The following is a 24,630-nucleotide window of genomic DNA, read 5'->3' on the forward strand; positions in this document are numbered from 1 at the left end:
TGTCTGCCTAAGCCAAGAAGCAGTTCCTTCATACTTTGAATGTGTATGCATACTGCTTGCTCAATTAAAGGTTTCTGAAGAAGCAGACCCAGAAGAGGATCAGTAATGCACCTGGCTGCTGCTAAGTAATTCCTGAACATCTGTTTTTTACCATACTGATCAACTGAATTGACATTAAAAGAAGGAGTGCATTCCAAAGGACAAGAAAGAAAGAAATCCATCTATCATTATGATAACAGGTAGAAAATCAAATTAAGGGAATGCACTAATGTAACAGTTAGGTAAGAAAGTTTCAGAACTGAATATAATCTAGAATAGTTTTTATTGCCTTATTTTTCTCCTTAGGTTTGCAGGCAAGTACTTTGTTTTCTGTTTAAATAAAAACTTGCTATAATTTTCTTCACCTAAAATGTATGGTATTAAATATATATTTTGAAGAAACAGAAAATTTGAAGTTTATGCTTCTTATGTAACCTTATTCTGGTCATTTAATTCTACTCTAAAGACTATTCAAATACATGAGGTCTGCATCTGGGATCCCTAGTCCTCAAAACTCAGTTTTACCTCAGAACTCGAAGTGCCTTTTAAAACATCATATTTGTAGGAGTAATATCTTAAGTAATATACCAGAAAACCTTTTTATGGGCTGGCTTGTATAAAAAATATAAATATCAAAAATATATTTTTTTCATCAGGACTTTAGAATTCACCTAAAACCGAGCCTGTGATCTGGAATCATTGTTATCCATTATATTTAGGTCCTCTGAACAACTGCTCAGATATCTTGGAAGAAATTCTTCAGATCTCACTCTGTCTACAGACTGAACTGCCTAGGGCTGGATTCTGTTGTGGATTCTGTTGTGACGGCCAGAAGCCTGCTCTTTGGTCTGGGCACTGGCAGACATAACATTACAGATTTTTTTTTGCATTTCTCACAGGAAGAGAACAGAACCTCTATCTGTTTCTGAAATTCCAACCTAGCTTCCCTCTTGCTGTAACACTGAACTTCTCTCCTATTACAGTGTCCTGGTTTTGGCTGGGATAGAGTTAATCTTCTTCCTGGTAGCTGAAATGGGTCTGTGTTTTGTATTCAGTATGAAATTAATGCTGATAAAGCACTGATGGTTTAGTGTTGCTAAGTAGTGCTTACTCTCAATCAAGGATTTTTCAGTGGCCTGTGCTGTGCCAGTGAGCAGGTGCACAAGAAGCTATGAGGGAGCGTGGCCAGGACAGCTAACCTGAACTGGCCAAAGGGATATTCCATATTACCAAATGGCACATTCAGAGTATAAACTGAGGGGACTCAGCCAGGAGGGGCTGATCAATGCTCGGGAAAGGGTTGGACATCTGTCAGTGGGTGGTGAAAAACTGTATTGTGCATCATTCATCTGTCTTGGTTTGTGATTCTGTCTCTTTCTTTTCATTAATATTATTAATAATTTTATATTTTTATTTTTTTTAATTATTAACCTGTCGTTATTTCAACCCACAGGTTTTAAAAACCCCCTTGGGTTGTTTGGATTCTCCTCCCCATACCACTGTGGGTGGGGTGAAGTGAGTGAACAGCTGTGTGGTGCAGAGTTGTCAGCTGGGGTTAAACCACAATGCCTTCAAGTAGGCACATTTCTTCTTAACATAGAATTAGGAAGCATGGAAATTATTCACAGGTTCTCTTCACTAGAATTAACGTTATCTAATTCAGTTCATATTCTGTTTATTGTGTAAACAGAAGTAAAATTGGCATTTGTCATATAACAGAAGGCATAGCATAGTATAAACAGCTTGCTCAGAGAACCAAAAGCATTTTTCTTTGACTTGAAAAAGCAGTCAAACTGTTGTCAATGATACCTGCTTCTTGCATACTGTCATTTCAATAAAGCATGAAAACATTTTCACTTTGAAATTCTGACACAAAGGCAGCAGGAAGAACTCCTACATGTCTGAAGATTGTAGTTTGCAGCCTGCATTTACAATAGGTACAGAATTTAAGATCTGTATTAAAATGTTTGCTGTCCATTTGAACATAATATCTTTTCTGATTGCATATGCATAGAAAAAAACAGTTTTCTGTCATAACTACTCTAAAAGTACACACCAGGTTTAAGTAATGACTCTTTCTGGAAGCTAATTTGACAGCAGTATCCAAGGAAAACTTTCATGATGCCACAATTTTTTTTTCATACGAAATCACTGTGATTGCACTTGATTGGAACTCTCAACTGGTTTTAGAGATATTTTGAAATGTATAATTTTTGCCCTCTTAGAGCTGTCAAGTAATAGAGTTTTTTTGATGTCTTAAAGAATTCTGTTGGGAAATATTTCTCCAGTAATAAAATTCCACCTTTTCCCCAGTCCTTGTAAATGATGAGTACACAAGCATGACACCAGATTTTAAGTCCGACACCACAGTATTTTATTCATCTCTTGTTCAGTTCCTTAGTCTCCAATGAAGCTGATGTTTTCCTCCTGTTCAGAAATCTGGTCTGGCCTGTCATATTCACTTGCAATTAATACATGTCTGTTACACACCAGTAACTTTAACAATTGCAAACCTTCAAATATCTCTTCAGCTTCTCCTAACCAGATGTTGCCATGGTATCCAGTCTGGCAGGAAAAAATAAAATAGTTTGGTCTTGAAGACTCTGTTGATGAGTATTACTGCTTTATCTTATAGCTTTAAAAAATATATTCTTTGCTAAAAACTGTGTGAGAAATTTAATAATTCTATTAAGGTTAAAAGAGTGCACAAAACTTGCTCATAATCCCATAAATAATTTTATAGCTGGGTATTTTTATGCCCCTTGTTCATATTTTAATACAGCGAGCAGGCATTTTTTTATACACTAACTTAGAGCATCTGTTATTGCTTTTAATTTTTGAAGACAAACAATAAATAAATATTCATATTCATTAAAATGGCATGGTATTACCTGAGGGTTTAAATTGTAAATGGACACTAATGAAAGTAAGCTTCCTCCTCCATTGGGCTAATACTAGGTCTGTTGCAAGTGAAATGCTACAAGAAAGAATATGTCAAGCCAGAGATTTTTTGTTTTGTTACCAGCACTTCTAAAAACATGTATGTTTTTTCTCATGTTTTTGAATTACATTTCAGTAAATTACAGTAAATTCTTAAAACTTTTTATCACATTGAACAATTTCTCAAAGTAATAAGCTTTCTACTAATAACCCAAACAACCACTGAAATGCTTTTCTGTGGAAGATGCCAATAATTACATTCAGACAATTGAGATAAGGTAGCTTCTTTTCCTAAGATCATTATATAGCTTATGTGGTAATGAAAAGCACAAGTGAATAGAAAAACTCTACTAGTGTATTTAAAATTAAGTAATGGAAATGTGAGATTGAGTCAACTTCTGTATTATAGAAATTTTCTCAGCATTTATTGATCAATATTATCTCAAAAATTTTAATATAAAGATGACATTTACTGTACTGTCAATTAGAATTTTGCACTGTCCTGGGTTTGCCTTGATTGAATTTTTTGGTAAGGAAGAAAAGATCAACTGGTGGAAAGCGTTACAACTTCCTCCATACTTGGCAGAGATAAGGAAAGGTGAAGGCATGAGAAGAGAACAGCATAGAGACACCCTCAGTAAAGAAAGAAGAGCCAAATCCTAGATGGGAGGAGAATGAGGAGATGTTTTAGTCTCAGGCTGAAATTCTCTTGTAAAACCATGGGGATGGACTAAAATACACTAAAATCTCCCTGTAATTCATGAAAAGTATTGCAGGATGGAGCATTCAAACCATAAACATGAGCAAAGGCACCCGTGCTGAAACAAGCAAATGCTGGAATAGCTGTGATCCAGTGAGAAACTTGAACAGAGAGATAAGAGTGATGAAGACCATTTGCCCCCAGAAGAGAAGAGGAAGATCTCTGTTCCCACAGATGAAGATAATCTCAGAGACAGATGAAGAGAACCTTGGCTTCTGAACATCTTATACTTCTACCCTGTTAATTTAAGATTGAGGCCTCAAAAACAGTTGGGGGGAAAGCTGTAAGTGGAGGGAAGGGACTTTCACGTAGCAACAGATTTCCATCTCCCAGGCAGCTGCTTCACTGTGACATTGAAGCCACAAGAGAAATGTTTCTTGTGGAAAAGTCCCTATGGCATGGCAGGGGAGACTCCTCTCCCCAGGTCAGCTGAAGAAAGATTATTTTAGAGGTGGTAAAATGACTGGTTCCAGGATTTGTCTCTTTACATTGTCAGTAGGACGGAAAGAGGAGGTGGGGAGAGGAGAAGTGTTTTGAAGCTTTATACTGATTCTTATTAGTCTTTTTTTAGTTCTGTTAATAAAGTTTTCCTTTTATCTCTAAAGTTTTGAACCTGCTTTTGCCCTTCTCCTAATCCTTATCTCACAACAGAAAATAAATAAATAATTTTAGAGGATGCACTGGAGTTTGGCCAGCACTTAATTGGTGCATTAATTGGTGCATTGGCCAAATTACCACACCATTACACTTCATCAGTATTTCTGCCCGGTTTTCAAACCAAACCCACTACATGCACTTAAAGCACAATTTTTATTCTGCATGGAGAAAATCTTGTATCCAATTTTACCAACAGAGGAAATAAGAGTGCACATCATTATATGCTAAGGTCTAAATCACCTGTGGAAGAAAGAACATTAGCTGAAACTACAAGACGACAGCTTTTTTACTAACAGAAGAAAAAATGAAAGAAATAGAAAAGATTAAAATTTAAAATAAGATACAATGTTACTTTTTAAGAGATATCTACATTATCATTCTATCAGGTAATTTTGATAAGTGCACAAGAGGCTTTAATTACTGGTCTGCATACAGGATATCTAGCTGGTGGATTACAAATGACCTGGTTGGCAAATACACACATTAACACAGGGAAAATTTTCATCGGAAAAATAAACTTTCACCTCTAGATCCTTTTGTGAGTAAGTGAAAACTTTGAAAATTGCATATGAAAAGACAAAGACATTAATTTTGATGTATTGAGAAGAGTGGCATATTTAAAAGATGTTTCTGAGCAAAGATGAGTTTTTTTTCAATTTAATGTCATAGATTAGCCCAGTTAAATGAGTCAGATTTACTGAGTCACTTAAATCTGCAGTATTATCTACTAACCTTTAAACATTAACTTACTATCTGATATAAACTCTACAATTAAATTTGTGTCAATGTATTTATTTTCAGAACTGTTAAGTGGTATTACAGAATTTTTGCTTCTTTATTGGTCATCTGACAAAAAGTTGAAGTTATTATGATGTTTAGTCACAATTACATAAATTCTCACAATTTAATTACATTTATCATTCATCATTTCTATTATTCATGTAATTATAACATCACTTGAGCTTTGTTATAGAAGCAGAAGCAAAAATTTTAGTCACCTCTCTAGAGGAAAATATTTAAGAACAGACTGAATTTTCTGCATTGGATAAAATAGTTCAACAGGTACAATTACAACTCAGCACTTTGGGTTCACTGTTGAATCATCTTTTTGGAGAACTGTACAGCTGTAAAGATCTATAGCTGGAAAGAAATAAATGCCATACAATATGGAGAAATACTAAATGAAAACTGAATTTCCTTGAAAAGTACTTGGTCTGAAAGTCTTCATAATCTGAAAAATTGCAAGTACTTATGCAGGGTGATTTTCAAAGAAAGATTAGATACCTAATATAAATTTCAAGTAGACATTAAAAGTCCAACTTCAATTTTGTAATTCTCCTTTTTTGACTTTTCTTCCCCTTTGGAGTGACCAAAGCTTTATTTTCACCTGAATTTTGTTATAAATTTTATGTCTTGCAGAGATAATTATTCAGTCAGAATAGCTGCTAATACATTTCTCCTCCAGTTAGATAGGGACTGATCAAAGGCAGAAAGGGTGGAGGAGAAGGACAGTGGTGGGTAAGATTTAAAGGGGAAATATTTGGAAAGTAATGCCTAAAGTCAGCCTGAATTGCATTTCGGCATAAATTTTCAAACGCTCATGAACTTCTGCATGTTACTATAAGATTATGTTTTAGAAGACAGTTATTTTGATAATTATCTGTGGATTTTTCACAATCCATATTGATGTCTTGTGATGTCTCTAAGAACCAAGCCACAAGGTTTAAGTGTAATTTAAAAAATATTAATGGTATAATGTATTCAGTGATGAAGGCAATAAACTTGTTCCCATGTATATAACAGGTGAAAAAATAATTTTAGAAAGGAAATCTTAATTCAAACACATATTTGTTAATGAAGAAATTTTCCTTCCTTATGACTTCATATGATTTTCATCATTTAAGTCTGCCAGATGAATGTTCAGAGAGGTCATACTGAAAACCAAGTCATAGAATCATTGAATCATATAACATTTTAAAATCATCTAGTTGCAATTCCTGTGCCAGGGACACCTTCCACTAGACCAGGTTGCTCAAAGCCCCATCCAACCTTGACTTGAACACTTTGAGGGATGGGGCATCCACGACTTCTCTGGGCAGCTTGTTCCTGCGCCTCACCACTTCCACAAGAGAGAAATTCTTAATAATACCTAATCTTAGGTGCTATTAAGAATTTCTCTCTTGTGTAAGTGTTGAGGCACAGGCATATAAGGCTACTCTTTTTCAGCTTAGGCCATTCTCCCCTGTCCTATTTTACAAGCTTTTGTAAAAAGTCTTTCTCCAGCTTTCTTATAGGCCCCCTTTAGATACTGGAAAGGTGCTGCAAGGTCTTCCTGAAGCCTTTTCTTCTCCAGGCTGAGCAACCACAGCTCTCTCAACCTGTCTTTGTGGGAGAGGTGTTCCAGCCCATTGACCAATTTAGTGGCCTCTTCTGGACATGTTCCATCAGTTATATGACTTTTTATACTGAACCAGAGGGAGTCCTGGTTCTTTAATCAATTAAATGGGCAGGGGTGACTTAATTCAGTGGTCAGGAAACTCAAGAAATCTCATAAAAATAAAATAACATCTCCAAAAATTTGTCTGTACTGGCTATCACTCAGTGGAAGATGAACGTGACAATGTCCTTTACTACAATGATCTTCATTATTGTCAAGGGATTGGCTGATTTTGAGTTGTTTGCTGTGTTTCCCTGTCAATACTTTGTGAGAATACATCAATACTTGTGAATGAGACATGCAGCAAAGATAAGATGGGAATGAAAGCCTCTCAAAATCAGAGAGACTTTTTAAAGTATGGATTAGGCAACCCAGGAGTAATGGGGGTTTGACAGAGGCAGGGGGGCTTTCCATTGAGTAGATAAAGTATCTGTTTACAGAATTATAAAAATGGTAACTTGGTTGTTTTGCTGTGGGCAGATCTTTATAAAAGAGACATTGGAATGAACTTACCTAATGCACATTAATTCCTACCCTTCTTCAGAACCTAAAGAAACAATTACAATAGTATCATGAGGAGTACTGAAATGATAAAGGGAATATCTTTTTAAGTTTTCAAATATTTCATATCCTGGATTTTATAGTACAATATAAAACCTGTGTTTAGAAAAGATGGGTGTTCTGCTGTCCTGCATCATACATTTCTAGTTGCTAGAGTGGCATGTAACCTCTATGTCATCCACAACATTTATGCTGAGGATGGGAGCAATAGAATATGGATTAAGCCATGAATGTTCAACTAGGGTATAACAAATATAAATTCTATTTCTGATTAACTACAGATTTAATGCTCCATTCCCAGCATCAAAACACTTTGCTTCCTTTTTGCCATTTTTTTTTTCTCAGAGTTATATTCATTACTATTTTAGATAGTGAAATCCTTGAAACAAGAAGATTTTTAGTGTGTGTCTTTGTTTGTTTGGTTGGTTTTTTTTTTACAGGAGGCCATTAGAGGCCTGGAAGAGTCTTTATAGGAGCAATACAGAATATTAGCCATTCTTCCATTAAGTTCCAGTCCAGCATGACACTCTATTAATAAAAAAGAGTGGATTATTTCCATATATCCATATGCAACAGCAGAATAATGACAATACACAATATTGTTCAGAAGAATATCCAAATTATAGAATTTTCTTTTGATAAGAAAAAGAAATTTAAAAGTATGCAGCTGAAATCACGCAATAAAGGGAAAATTAAATAGGAGAAAAAGCTTTACATTTTTTGAATGATTATTTTAATGTAATAGTTATCTGATTAATAATATAAATAACTAGAAGTGCAGAAGTATAGCAAAGGATATCCAATCTTTTTCTATTAGACAAATTAGTTGAAGAACCCATGAAAATTAGGAGTTTTTCAAGATGTACACGAAGTGCTGTACCTAATCAAGCTGTAGAAAGATCATTTCTCTCCCACTTTTAGTAACAAGGTTAGAATTGTTAATGATTCTTTTTGGTAGAGATTCTAAATTTCAGAGCGAAAGAGAACATTCATTATTTCAGATACATTTATAGCGCTATGATCTCTTTAGAATTATCCTTCAAATAAGGTGTGATTTTCAAGGAACTAGCAAATAACTCTTTTCATTAATTAAATGAGAAAATAGTTCAGCTTCTTTTTAAAATGTACTAAAGTGCAGTAAGTTTTGAAAAGGACCTCTGTCATGTTTACCTCATCCTCCGTCATAAGTCAGAGAGAAACCCAGTTTCTTTAAGGCTTAGATTATGTCATTTGTAGAATTTCTTTACTTATAAGAATTTTTCAGTGAAGGTTTTGTTCTTCATGTTTTAGCACATCTTATATAAAGCTGTTCTTGAAACTTCACACAAGTGTAGAATCACTGAATTGTCTAAATTTTTGATTAATGATCTAATAAGAACAGAGACTGTAAATGGCCCAAGAATTTTTTTCCCCACAATGACATACACATAAAATCCAAAGTAGAAGCACACAGCCCTTAAGTTTCTTTTTCAGTTTAAGACTGGCATAAATGAATGATTTATTCAATTTAAAAAGCATTCACTCTTCACATTATTCAAATCAATCAATACTCCTGATTCTTCCTTTGCCTTTGACACTACTTTGATAGGAATCTGAGTAGAATATCCCTTCATCTGAGTCCTCAGTTTGTGTTTTCTACCTTAGCTTTTGCTCCTGTGCTTTCCTGGGTTTGTGATGATGGGCCGTAAATGAGTCTCTGTGATGGCCCTGCAATCAGAACTCCTGCATCTGTCATTGTCTCTCTGTGCTCTTTTGTGGATGAGCTTTTGACACATAACCTAACACAAAATATTTTACCTGACTGAATTTGGAGGAATAGAGATACACCATTTTTCATAGAATTTCAAACATATTCCATTAATTACAAAAATTATTTGTAGACAGGGTGACTGCACAGATCTAATTTTCAGAAAGATAGATGGCAGCTTGAATTTGAATTAAGAATAAAGCATAGTATTCCTGAAGAAATTTATACCACTGTTTAAATGCTATTGAATCTGAAAAGTTAACATGACTTTTATCTGCTGAGATATATCAGTATTTCAAAGTACTGCTTCTAGAACTAATCAGGACAGATAGGTAACACAGTAATAAAAAAAGAATGAAAAGGGGAAAGGAGGATTGTGGGTAAACAGACATTACAAGAAAATGGAAGAAAATAATTAGAAATAACTTGAGTAGACAATAAAACAGAAAGTAGTTGTGACAATGGAGATGGAACAGGTGTCATGACTATCCAGACAAAGGAACAGGTACAGTGACAATCTAGACAGAGGTATCATTGCTGGCTTTTGAGGCCATATGAGCTCACTTTCCAAGGACTGCAATCTCCTGTTTGCTTTTCTTCGGGGAGGACTTCAACCAAAAGCCACTGGGATTGTACTGCCAGAGTCTCCTTTTAAGAAACAAGACTGAAGTCAGTCCAGAGCAAATTTACTAAAACTAAGACATTTTTATTGATTCCTTCACTTATTTTGACAAAATACCATCCTAAAGAGGTTCTAGTTGTACAATACCTTAAAAAGTTCTCATATTTCTACTGGTCACCAAGATCACTTCCCTTTTGGACATTGAGACAAGTAACTTACAGTTTATGTAATCTACTTCTGGGGTTCATCTCAGTCTAACCACAAATTCAGATTCCTTTTCCCTACTTGACTCTAGTCATTATTTCTAGTAGTTACAAGAAATAGAAGATGCCAGAATGTTCTTTCAATTGCAAACTTTGGTTAGTTTTAACTATTGACAGTTCTGTCTTTAATCAAAAAACAGAACTTGAGAGATCCCTCTGGCACAATGCCAGTGCCTCCATGAGAATACCCTCTCCCTGGTTTCTGCTGTGAGATGTGACCAGGAATAAGCAAAGCAGGCTCCCACTTAGGAAAAAAAAAATTATTAACTAAACTACAAGGAAAAGGGAGGAAAAAAAAAAAAGAAACACACAAGGAAAATGAAAACTTCACAAATACATCTCCTCCTCCTCCCCACCAAATTCCCAATACAATACATCCCCCAAATCATCGACTCTTAGTCCAGCACCACCCTTCAGAATACTCAATCCTCAGTTCATCAAGAGGAGAAGGAGTCCTTCTTGTGCCAATGGTGACCTCTTCCTTTCATGTCCAGCACTCTCGCCACTGAACACAGACCAGAGCTGCTTCTAGAGTCGACTTTTAAGGATGCTTCGTCCCACTCCAAAAGGGCACAGTCTCAACTTTGGGACATCTGTCCCCCCCATATTTTTCACCCCCTGAGGCCGAGGGGTACCCACACGGAACCCTCTTGGTCCTGAGGCATTGCCTCCCCCTAGAATGCAATCCCTGTATCACAAGGAAACGTGGCTCTGTCCACGGCTACACAAAAAGAGTCCAGCGTAAGCTACTCCATCATCTCTTCCACCTGAGTTCTTCTCTATTTCTCTCGTGACCCATTTCCTCTTATCTCCTCTATATCTCTCTTCTCATTCAGCTCCAGGAGGATTAGCATTTGTAAGGTTTCCATCATCCAAGAAAAGGGTTAAAAATCTGAGGCTCTGTCTGTCCAGAACTCCCAGGCTGCCCTGCCGGGCACCTTCTCACTGCCTCCCTTCTCCTTCTCAGCCGGCCAAGCACAGGCACAGGCTCTCTCTCTGTCTCTCCTGGGGCAGGGTGGCTGCCCGATGCCTCTCAGGGCTCCTCCACCCTTCCATCCTGAAGGGGCCTTCCCCTCCCTTCTGTCCAGGGCCCGGCCTACCTCACCCGGCCGCATGGCTGCCCCTGCCCGCCCAGCCCGCAGCCGGGCAGGGGAGCTCTGAACCTTTCCCTGACCGGAACCCAAGAGAGCCTCCCAGGGGAGAGCCCTGCTTTAACCCCATGTGCTCAGAGGCGCATCCAATGTCCCAATGGCCACATTAGGTGCCAGTATTAAAATCTGAGCATCCATTGGCCTAACCACAGCATCCCAGAAAACATATTTCCTGTCAAACTACCACAACCTCTAAATATTGTGCTTTAGGGGAAGAGGAATTTCCAGGGGAAGAGGAATCTGAATAGATACTGCCATAATTTCTTCTAATTATTCCATCACTAATTTGTGGTTGCTTCTTTTGCAGGGAGAAAAATATAAATCAGATGAACAGCAAATCTTCACTAAGAAACAAAATAAAAAGGGAACACTAGTGCAAGTTAATCTATAAAAGCAGGACAATATTTCAATTTATTAACAGTTCAAATGTCAGTTTCTGATTGGGCCTGTGTATCAAAAGGTTTTTGTGCCTAAAACAGTAATTAATACAGTCATTGTCAAAGGAATAAAGAACATATGTTTTTTAAAGTTTGAGACCAGAGCAAAAAACAAATGAAACAAACAAGTACCAATATTATTAAAATAATTTTTAATTTAAAAAGTGAACTGATGTTTTCATCAAGACAAGTCTATTCTAAATTTCACTGAAGACAATAGAAAACATTCCACTAATTTCAATGAACTTTAAAATCATTTTAATCTTCTAGTAAAACTTCTTAACAAAACCAGTAATTTGTGTCAAATAAAAATTAACTCAGCATTATAAAAATAAAAATATCTAATATATCATCTGACAATGATGAATTTTATTGCCTTCTGTCTTGTTTCATTTGTTCTATTCAAAGTTGTCACTATATTCTATATTTTATTATAATTTATCACCTTTTCAGATGGTAACTAACATGGTCTGTAGTAATAGGGAAAGAAGTAATGGTTTTAAACTAAAAAAGGATGCCTTCAAACTAGTTATAAGGAAGAAGTTTTTCACAATGAGGATGGTGAAACACAGGAACAGGTTTCCCAGAGGGGTGTTGAATGTCTCATCCCTAGAAACATTCAAAGCCATGTTTGATTGGGCTCTAAATAACCAGATCTAGTTGCAGATGTCCCTGCTCATTTTGAGAGAAGCTGGCTTAGATGGCATTTAAATATCCCTTCCAATCCAGAGTATTCTGGGATTCTATAGGCTCCTGTTACAATTTTTTGTATTTTCTCTTAATGGGGGTATCTTGTTTTCAAAGAAATGAGCTGAAGTTCTTAAGGATGCATGTGGTTCCCAGGCCAGATTCTCAATCTAACATCTCTCTGGCAGCTTCCAGGCTGGCAGACGTCCTCTTCTGTCCTGTTTTAGCAGACATTTTCTGTCAGTGATTTTTGCATTATAACAAAGTCACCTTTATGCCTGCTCCCATCAAGAAGATCCTTCAATTACATTAAGGACAGAATAATGTCTAAGGTGACAACCATTACAGAAAGTAGTTATAAATGGATGACTAGGGAAGACTGTGGTCTTTGAGATGTTTTAGCCCATACTTCAGCACTCAGAAGGCTAAGAATTCCCCACGACATCAATCTGTATTGTGAAGTTCTGGCTGGCTTTTTCTTTCATAGACCAAGTTCTTACTGTCTTCACTTCTTGTTCCCATACTATAAAAAATAGTGATTATTTAATCCAGATATATTCTTTTCCTCCCATATCTTACTTTGTAGGCCTCTGTAATAATCCTATTTGTTGTCCTTTTTTTTTCCAGACTAAAGAAAACTTTATGGTAAGAATATGACACATTTTTTTCCTAAATAGAAGACAATTAATAAATCTGAATATCAAAATTATTTTTATCTAAATTTCTTCCAATTCTCCTATATATCTTTTTTAATATACAGAGGCAGAAATAAAGTCTGTGTTCAAGATAGGAATAAACCAAGGGCATACTAATCTACATCCCAGTATTTTCCATTTTTTACAGAATTCATTTCTTAATAATTTTGCAGGTTTTGACTGGTACTGCATATTACATTAACAGTTTCATACTACTAAGTTATTGGTTCTTAACAGCAGAACTTAGTTCAAAGTCCTCCATATGATTTTTTAAATTAATATTATTTTTTGGAAGCGTCACTTTATGTTAGTCTAGCCATAATTCTATCACCCAACTATTCAGTCTTTAGTCCTTTTGAAATTGTTCAGAATCAATTCTCATTCCTGTATGCCATCAACAATTTTTTCATTTCAATTTTCTTGTCATTTACACATTGAAGGATACAGATTACAGCCTAGTTTGCTGCAGAACTCAATGGGTAATCTCTTTAAGAGCAAAAATCGACCATTTATGAGATTCTGTTTTTTAAATCAACTATTTGAGCAACCAATTGCTATTATTCTTATGTCTTGAATGCCTTTTTGAAAACCTTTGGTGAGGAACTTTGTCAAAATCTGCCTGGAAACCAACTTTTTGACCATCTTATCCTTACTCATATATTTGATATGCATTCTAGAAAGCTCAAGAGTTGTGAGAAAACACATCTTTTTATAAAATCCATCTTCCTTTTCCCAACTATTGTTTATATATACAGCCATCTAGCAATTTTTTTCTTTATATCATAGTGGAAAATAAATTACCCTGAATCATAAATCGTTGGTATATAGTTATCTCAGCTTTCAGAATTACAGATATTTTCACCTGATAGCTGACTCTCTGTTCTCAAAACACCCTCAAAACAATATTTCAGGGTTGATATAGAGAGAAAACTCGAAAAAAATTTGATTTCCAGAGACATGAAGTTACTTGCTTGTGAATACAAGGATACCTAAATATTTTGGGGAGTGCTCACTCTTCATTGCAAAGGTTAATGAATGTGTCTGAGAGCTGTAAGTGCTATAATATTCACATCAGCTACCAGTTACTCAAGGAGAGGATGTTTATGTTCATGACAGCCTTTGTCTTAGCATATTCTACTCCTATTTGGCTTTGCTTCAATGAACTTTACTTCTCAAAAAGGGATAGGGTGTGGCAACCTGCCTCTCTCATTCAGATGTCCATCTGAAGATCACACTGGTGTCATACATAATTTTGATTTCAAGTGTTTAAATGTATAATGTTGAAAGTTAATATCCAATATGATAACAAAGAAACAAAAAAAGCATCTTCCATCATGACGACTTACATTTACTTAGGCATATATACACAAAATGCTACTAAAATAAAATACACCCCCAATAATTGTGTTTGTTCTTACAACATTCCAATCTGTTAAAAACTTCCATTATGAATTAAGAGGCAGAAAAATGACAGCTAAAGTACAAGTAGAATTTTAAGTTAAACTTATCTCAAATCCTTAAACCATGCAAACAGTTTGGAAAGGTTGTTTTCTTTACAGATGGCAGCTACCTAGGTCAGATTTACTGTTGGATTTATATTTGCCATGGAAGATAATCTGTGTGTGCACACTTATTTATAATTTTTGTTTGTTTTTTTTCACAGATGTGATTGAAAAGCACACATCAAAGTATGAGCTTGTGCTCATCCTTGTAATATATGACTGGACATGTGCATGCCAATTTCAGTTAGATGGTCGAGGAGACCATCTAGGTTTGTTCCTTGGTAGAAGCATCTCTGGACTGTAGTCACTTGGAGTCTGTATACAGGTCAAGTAAATCTGCCCCCATACAGCACACTGCTCCACTCATGGATATTCTACAGATTTTATCACAGGTTTGGAAAGGTAAATCAGAGAACACAGTTAACTTTGCCATCTACTGTTTCAGGATCTCAAACACAGTATAGATGCTGCTCCAATGTCTTTACTTCAAATATTTTAGACAATGACAAAGGCAAAATTATAAGTCACATATGATTTTTCTATCATTATGTCAGCAATCTTTTACCCCCTTCCCCAGTCTCAAATCTCACTTAACTAGTTTATAATCCTAGGACACTGATAAATACAATTCATAGTTGAACAGCATTGCCTGAACAGAGAACCCTGGGAATCACAATTAAATGTTGGAGATGTCTGCATTTGACAATATCTTCTTTTGTAATACAAACTGAAGAAGTCTTACTTGAATCCTTACTTGAATCATATAAGCTAAAACTTATCATCTTCATTTCTGAACTTTGACCACTCTCACAGATAGAAGTATCAAGCTTTGTTGAAATGATATTTAATCTTGCCTTTTCAGTGTTTAGCTGTGGTACTTTAACAAAAAGAATGCATGTTTAGAAAATGCAGTTCTAGCTTAGGCAGCATTTTGCTATTTTTTATGTTTCACAATTTCACTTAATTAGTGCTCAGTTTTTACTCCATTCTGAATTTGTCCCCTAGTGCTCTTGTGTTCAGTGACCTTACTTTCACTGTGCGTTGATGGGCTGCCTGTATTTTTCATGGTACACGTATTATTTTGACAACCTGGTGATATTAATTGGTCTCTCAGGAGCTTTCTATAATAAATCTATCTCACTAGTAGTCAGAAGTATGTATGAACTCTCTACCTTCCTTATCTTCATTGTTCAACAGGCCTTATATAAGAGAAGGATTTGAGGTAACATGACAAATGTGGTACAAATTTTAACTCCTTTACACTTTAATATTCTGAATGTAAGAAAACAAAAGTCATGATCAGAGAGGATTGTATGACATGTGCATGTCCCATGCAACCTCTGAAAAAGAACAAAAAGTTCCATGAGAACATATACACTTTCAAAGCAACAGAATCAAATATCATTATCTAGTGTAGGACCAGTATCAAAGCACACTAGGCAAATTGTCAAAGTCCATACTTAAGGGTGGAAATTATCATTTATGAGATCATCATTTTTTCTGAAAGCACATGGAGAAAATATTTGATAAAGGCAGGGGAAAACTTTGGGATCTTGGAATAGGTTAACACGTGCAGGGGGACTTCAATCTCACTTGACCAGTAGTCAGTATCCATTTGGCAGCAAAGGGAGCCTCTATTGCAAGTCTTCCCAGCGTAATTTTGTACTGTAGCAGCAGAAACTATTTGTGTCTTTGTTTTGCTTGAATTGCTATTTTTTTTTACTTTTTGTAATCCAGCTACTCCACCACATATGCATAATTTATTGTTATTGATATAACAAAACTACATGTGAAACATTTCTTAAATATCTAAACTACGTACAGTGACCTTTGCTGCAGAAAAATTTGTTGTGAATATTGTTATGCTAAGCTAAAAGGGTCATGCTTGTTGAAGTTATCATGTATCTTAGTTCTCTTTCTAGATTATATAAAGTTGATGAAGCACTGATAAAATTGTGGCTCTGTTTTGACAGAGTTACATTTCAAAGCATCCATTTTACAAGTGATAATATTACAAGCATAGCATCTGATTTTCAGTTTTGGCTAATATCATTACTTCAGGCTTCTGCTTTATCTTTGGCTGAAGTAGATTGTATTTTTTAAAGGACCGCACAAGTTTGTGCAAGGACACCACTTATACAGTAAAATCAATAACAATCTATTATAAAATGTGCAAAAGTAGAAAAAAAAACCAACTTGTGTTTTTCCTTTCAGAGTCAAAAAAAGCATCTTTTGGATTAGGAAGAGCCAGAAATGGTAGTTCTGGCTGTGAATTACTTCTCAGTGTTAACCAAGTTCACAGAATATTATTTTACACTTATATGAAAGCCCTTTATTATTCATACTTTAGTGTCATTACATGTTATTATTAGTGTCCTTATATTATTATGTATAATAGGTGGATTCATAATGCAGGAATTATTAAAAAGAGCAATTGAAAGAGAACAGACTATAACAACTATGGAATTGGTATCCATCTTATCAAAGCATACTTTAAACATTTATACCTTGGTATCAATGATCAAAAAGTGTAATAGTTATGAATTAATAATTTAATTATTCCATGTTTTACAAACTTGGGGGCACAATATGTGGGCTGTGTATCTGCAGTAAGCCTTTTCAAACCATCCTAAGCGTTTTTAGGCTCCTCAGAAAGTTCCAATTATGTTGCAAGGTTTCAGTTCTCTGTTAAAGTAAAAGAAAGAATCAAAGGTTACTTATTTTGAATATCAAAATGGAATGTGATCAATCCCAACGAAGGGAATAAGGTTCATGTGTACCTGCAGCTATAATTGTGTTAATATATTTTCAAATTCAGATATATATCTGTCCAAGAGACACTTCTAACTTTTGCATTATAAACCTAGACAATCAAAAGAAAACTTTAAAAAAAGCTATTCCATATCAGATATTTTTCAAGCTAACACCAACTGGAACACTTTATTCTAATTAGAATTCCTGAGGCCTTGTGCCAGAGGACTGCATATGATGCAAAGGAATGCAACAGATTCAACCTCTGGTGCAAGAGACAGAGTCAAATATGTGCCCCACCCAGAGGATGTACCTGAGCATTCCACCTGGCCCAAACATGTATTAATCCACTGAATTCTGTATTCAGGACAGTCACCCCCAAGAAGACCAGGAGAAGAGGATAAATGGGACATCATGGGGATCCACATAGTGGTGATATTTTCTCTCTGTCACTCTCTTTCTCTCTGTCCCCTCTCCCTCCCCACTCCCATGCCTTATTTTCTGTTTCTTTCTCTCTCTCTCTCTCTCTCTAGCTCACTGTTAAATAAAATCCATTACTATTGACTTCATTATATGGTCTCATTTGTACCTTAATTCAGGCAGAGGCATCTCTTAAAAATTTTAATGACAAGATCGCAACACTTACCTAGAACGAAAGTCAACTTTTGTGAATACTCCTCTAATTTTCAATGGAACTGAATATTACAGAGAGTGATTCTAATGTGTAAGTACTGATATACCCATGTCACTAGTGGGTAGTGTGCTGCTGGAGATGCTTTCCAGAATCATCTTTGTGTTTGTGAAAGGACAGGCATATGCTAGGAATACAGAAAAGAAAGTTAGTGTGATGAACAATGATGTGTCTTTCAATTTAAAGATTAGTGTTGTTTAGCTCCATCAAGATGCATTTTTATAATAAGTCCTCAGTATTTTCAGTGATTTACACAGTTGCAAACATGTAGAAACTAGAAATATTTTCTCCTGAAGTTTCATTTCAACATTTCTAAAGTGCATTGTCAAGAAAATCTGCTATATGAGAAACTCACGTCATATGAAATTCAATACTGGCTTTATCATTTACTTCAATGACAGTTGAATTATACCATATAGAAATGTATTTTCAAAGGAATGGCATTCTTATACCCTTTTTTTTCCTTCTGTCACATTGTGTATTATTGCTATGCATGCTTAAATGTTTGATGTATTCCACCAGATGGTTTGAATGTGTTGCAGTCAGAAGTACAGGGTTTTGTTTTGTACCTATCTGTTTTTTTTGACGTTAAACATCTGCACTACAGCAATAATGAGGTAGAGAACATCTGAAAAAACTCTGTCAGCTGCATAGCTTAGATAGTCTGTTACTGTTGCATTAAACTGTTTTAATTTGGACATAGCTTGAATAATTATTTTAATGTAAAACAAGTGTGATCTTTCAAGAAGTTAAATCCAATGCAGCTGCTGGTTGGTAAGCTGTTTAAACACAAACAAAATTAGAAATCAGCTGTTTCAAATTATCTTCTATACCCTTATAACTCATAGATGCACTTAAAACATAAGTCTTAGTAGGAAAAGTACAAAAGCCATCTTGTTAAGGAAAACATCTACTGCATATGAATAGGGATATTATTCAACATAAAATCACAAGGCCTTTCAGCACATGGATTTAATGTGCATGTGCAGCAAGCTTCTGACACTATAAAACTTCAGAGGAGCCATTACTATCTTTGAGTTTACAATCTGTGCTCTAACAGGTTTCATGATAGACAGAGCTGTTACACACTCTATTCTGCCAATATTATTACTTCAGAGAAAGAGAAATTAAACAAAATATGTGAAAGAGAAAAAAGTATTAACCTGTAACAAAGTTGTTTAAATATTACAATACGTTTAATAAAATATTATATAATACAAGACAATGACAGCCTCATTGGAATGATGCATCAAATTAAAATAATTATTTATATTCAGTTCTTTATCCCTGTGATTTAAACCATAGTTGCTGTAAATTCACTTGCAAGATATCATTGCTGAAGCACATTCTTGGAAAAGGGGGAAGTGGCTTCACAAATAACATCCTTTAGGAGAATATTTCTAAGGAAGATCTTTCATATCTTTTCCATAAATATTTCTTTTGAGCTCTTTCTGAGTTCTATTGGTAACAGTTATGCTGTCAGGAAACATACATTTTGATTGTAGCAGTGTTTTGGAGTGGTTTTACTTAAGCAGACAACAAAATAAGTGAAGGCAAACTTAGTTATTCATTTGCTTTAAGGTCCTCATATTCAACTAATATTGATATTTCAGGGTGCCTCATACAGGTAAAGTACAGGACACATAACTTTGTGTTTTGTAATGGAAGGCAGATGTGTGTGAAGATATTTCTAACAATCTAAGCTACCAGGTTGAAGTTAAGGGACCAAATTCTGCCTCTGAGTAATGAGTCAGAGAATTTAATGTGGTAAAAATAGGTTACTAACTTAACCTAAGATTCCCTCAAGAATCCCATCTGGCTTCTGCCTGCCACAGAAGTATTGGCTTCCTTTTGGCTTCCTTTTGATGTCCCATGCCATATCTTTTGGTACCATGCAGGGGCTCTTAAAGTGCCAGAGCCGAAGAAATGCCTAAGAGCAACAAATACCTAAGCATAAACAGAAAAGGAAACATTCCTAATGATAGCTGCAAGACAAATTTTTCATGTATGGGTCTGGAAGCTAAGAGTTATTGTATAAATCAACAATCTTTTCATTTATCAAGGCCAAATTTGCAATTCCAGGTAATTGACTCTGTGGACTAAATGTATTGCAGCTTTTTCCCTATTTGCAGACTGTGGAAAGAATCAGTCTTTTCAATATTCTCAAAAGCTCATTCAGTAATTATCTAAACAAAACAGGATTCGTTCCAAGACTGTAAATTAACTTGTGCAGTCTACCATGTTTGTCTGTCTTATACAGAGCAATAATCTCCTATAATGAATTATTATGGCATTCTGTAGCACAAAGTACACTTCAAGGGATCAATTTCAGCACTTTCAGATCTGGATACGTTTACCCATTTCCAAACTGAGCTACACTTCCCATCCCTTCTGCGTATTTTAAAAGACACATATATCTACCAAAACAAAGTATTTTCCTATTTTTATCCTTTAATCAGTGTCAAAAGCAAGAAGCTGGCAAAACATCAGGATTGGCATGATGTTATGAATTTTGCACAGATGTTCATAAAATTAATACAATCTTTATAATTGCACTTATCATTTGGACATTCACAGAAAGGATATTGACTTTAATTATAAAACTCATCTGAATACTAATGAAGGTATCTTTATTACTGTGCAAATAAAATCTATATTTTTTTAATATCAGCACATTTCACAGTATAATAAAATCCTATAATGTTATGCAGTGAGTTTGGGAAAGCAATGAAGTATCTGTTTTAGGAAAAAAAATAACATTTTTATAGAAGCAGCTTTAATTTCCTTACATCTTGACAAAAAGACCTAATTCAGTCCACCTCCATAACAGCAGATTTTTTAATTGGGTGCCAGATATATGATTGACATGAACAAGTCAAGCATGACATATAAGGATATTTCTTTAAAATATGTCAGAATACTTAAACTCTTGTACCAATTAATTGAAAATAGTATATATTTTTTTTTTCTTAAAGAAAGAAGTCCATATTTTGAGTATTTGGAACAATAAAGTGTCCAGTTATTATTACAGGTTTCCTTCCTCCCTTCTGTACTTCTGTACTTCTGTACTTCCATACTTCTTCCCTTCTCTCCATCCTCCCACCCTACCTTCTATCTCTCCTTTATCTCTAAATGCCTGCTAGTTGCCATTCAGATTAGGTGGCTGTTAGTGCTTTGTTCCTGATCTAGTATTGAAAGGTGACAAATTAAGTTAAGAATAATCAGGACCTGTGCATTATACATTGATTTGCTGACAATTTCTAATCATTGCCTGAAGAACAGCTTTTGCAAGCTTACTGCTGCAAAATCTATCCTAAGATCCTACCTATCAGGCCGTGAAAGCAATTTTGAAGCTGTTGGATGGCAGGTAAATAGTACTGTGCAACCAGGAGTCATTAAGACCTCCAGCAGTTAAGATACTCACTTCCCCCAGTGGCTGGAGCATATAACAGACACAGCTGGCTTTCATCCCAGGAGTCCAGTGGAATAGATAAGGCAGCAGAAAAGGCAGAAAAGTTACAAAGTCCAATGGGGCTGGTAATTACCTCAATTATGCAAAATCTTTGTTTCTGGAAATATGGATTTTGATCATACAGTTTAGATCCCATATAATAATATTTACAGATCATAAACCCTAAATAGCATATAAGAAAAGTCATTTATCAGTTTTACTCTCCCAGTTTTCGGTTGTATTATTCTCTCTTGTCTTTTGAGAACATTTAAAGAATTTTACTTAGTTTTTTTTAAGAAATTTCACACATGGAATCCTCCCATGATGCTTTGGTTATATAAAAACTGCTTTAGTTCCCATTGTAATCAATAGGAGGTATGTTTTAATACTTCAAGAGAGAATCTAACTGCTCCCTTTCTTTTTCTATGTCACACTCCTAATCCAAGCACACATTATAAAAGGAAATTTTCTCCCGTTTTCATCAGAACTTGAAGGTTTCCTTTTGCTTTTGTATTAATGATGATGCCTCATTGCTTGTTTGCTCATAGTAATAGTTTTGCACTTCATTAGCAAGGAATTCAGAAGCATTTGGTTTTTTGGGTTAAAAGAATGATTTCAAACTTTTAAATTTTTTTTATTTCCTTCATAATTTGAGTAAGTATTTTATTAGTTGTCTTACTCCTCTAACCGCTGAAGTAATCCATGCACAGTGATCAGCTTTAAACTGCCAGGTTAAATGGTTTCATTTATGATGTATTGGAACTGACCTACCATCTGTGACAACATTTTGCCTTTATTAAAGACTACAGTGCATACTGTGTACCTTGATTTTGCCAACATAGTTACAAAGTAGGACAATAGTGCTTTTCATTTTTTTCTTTTCTTCAAAATCATATCATCAGGAAATATAAAACTTATTTTGATTGAATGAGCCAGAATGCTCAAGAATGAATGTGTGAACAATGCTGACCAGACTTTTCTTTCCAAAGCCACCTGACTAAGTAGGGTGATATAGGCTATTTCCTTGTGCCTATGTGAGATTTGAATTCATAAGTTGGAAACCAAATGCTAAATTTCCAGTTGTACTTTTATAAGTTTCCAACCAACACCTTTTTTTCTGGTGTCAGCAGACGAAAATATCATTAATTACTGTTACATGATACTTAAATTCAATTATGTTATTTATGAGTATATATATAAAAAAATTAAACAAAAAAAAGATGGCCTATGGTGGTGTTTCAGAATTCTGTCATATAGTTATCCTGATAATTATGCACATCAATACAGTCATGTGACATTATTAGGGGTGAAACCTGATTCAAAGGAAAAGCAGTGACCACAGAGAAAATGAAAGTTTGTGAAGTTAATAAAAGGTTAGTAGTGTGTTCTATTTCACCATTGGATACTTCGCTAAAAAGTTTAAAATTTTGCGGAAAATTCAGACAAGGATCATTAGTCTCCTCACTGTAAAATTTAAAGTGGACTAGGAGTAAATTCCACAGGTGACTGTGGCACACTTATCTACCTGCATTGCATGGTTTCTTAAGACAGTCGTTTTTGGGGGTTTTTGTATTTGGCTCTCTTTTCTTACCTATAATTTTTTTGAAGAACAGAGCAAAATTTTAAGGGTTTTGGTTTAATTTGGTCTTTTTCCTGTTTGCAGAGGGATTTACAGCCTAGCATCCATTAAAGGTAACTTTAATTCCAGAAACATTATTTTATTGATATAGAAAGTCTTTTGCATATGAAAAAAAAATGGTTAGGAATTTTGGAAAAACTCGACCTTATATAGGTATTGTTTCACAGGGAAAATGGCTGGGACTGTAGGAACCTACAGAGTCTTGCTGAAAAAATAGAATTCTCTGCAAAGACTAGAACAATGGTTGGTCAAATACTGCCTTTTCCTAGGTGATTTGATGGTCATAACAGCATCAGTCATCTTGTGTAAGTAAGGAGAAGCCCACCTTTTCAGGATATTATCATCTAATATTTTAGACAACTATATAAAACTCTAGGTAACTTTTTCCCCCCCCAAGTATTTGGTAATATTTATAGATAATCTTTTTAATGATAAGACAAGTTTCTGAGACCATACTAATTTGTTCATTAATAGCAATACATCACAAAATGTCAGACATGATCACTAAAATGATCTGGACATTAAAATTATGTGATTGGCTCAACTTTCTTCTTTCACTTTTGATGACTTAATTTCTATGTGTTTCCAAACAATTTCTTTTCATTCTTCACAATAAAACTCTTCAAAACATCAGATTCATGTCTGTGTCTCCCATGAGCCATAGAATCACTAAATTATTCCAGAGGGATGTGAACATGGGATATCACCCCATCAACTTCCTACTTCACCTTTCTGAAAGCAAGTCAGCACTCCTATGTCCATGTAGCTTATATCCATCAGTACTTACAAATCTGTTAGTTCTTAGGAAACTTATTCGGAACCTCCTTTTTTTACTAATAATTCAGGGTAAATTAGAGTAGCTTTCCAATTTAAAAGTGCGGTTTCCAAACTTTACATTGCTTGCAATTTGCTGACTTTTCCTGGGTAAATATAGTTTTACCTACTACAACATGTATCTTCTAAATTCATAATGTCATGTACTGAATGCACTCACTAATATTGTATGCAAATGACAACAGATTCAGCTAAGTTTAACTGATCTTCTGAAATTAACTAGCATGGATCTCAGTGGTACAAGGATATCCACATATTTTTAAAAGCTTTATTTCCCTCATCTCTTTTTGTTTTCTTCTGTCCAGTTCTTTCTTTCAAATTAGAATGTTTTGTGAGTTACATGAAGTGAAACATTGATGCTTTTGCAGATAAAAAATGCACTCTTATTAGTAATCAGTCATTTCTAAATCCACTTTAAATGAATAATGAAATCTCCAGTGTTATTTATTAATTTCCTGTGACAAAAATGGGGTTTGGTCAATGTTTTAAAATATCTTTGGAGTCGGAGTCAGTGCATGCAAATTTACCCCGTCATCATTCTATTGTACGAAAAAAAAAAAAAAGTGATTGGACAATCTGTGGAGAAAGCAAGAAAAGACAATTATTTTATGTTCCAGTCAGTTACTTTCAAGTGACAGTCCTAATGGAAGCAGGGAATGTATTTGATGCAAGTTTGACTAACAGGGTTGAGCTGGCTCCAAAGTCACTGTTTTACTTACTTGAAGATAGAACTAAGTCAGCATTTTGTTGTGCTCAAGGTAAGGAG

The sequence above is a fragment of the Molothrus aeneus genome, chromosome 3 (assembly GCF_037042795.1).
Source record: "Molothrus aeneus isolate 106 chromosome 3, BPBGC_Maene_1.0, whole genome shotgun sequence".
Classification (NCBI taxonomy): domain Eukaryota; kingdom Metazoa; phylum Chordata; class Aves; order Passeriformes; family Icteridae; genus Molothrus; species Molothrus aeneus.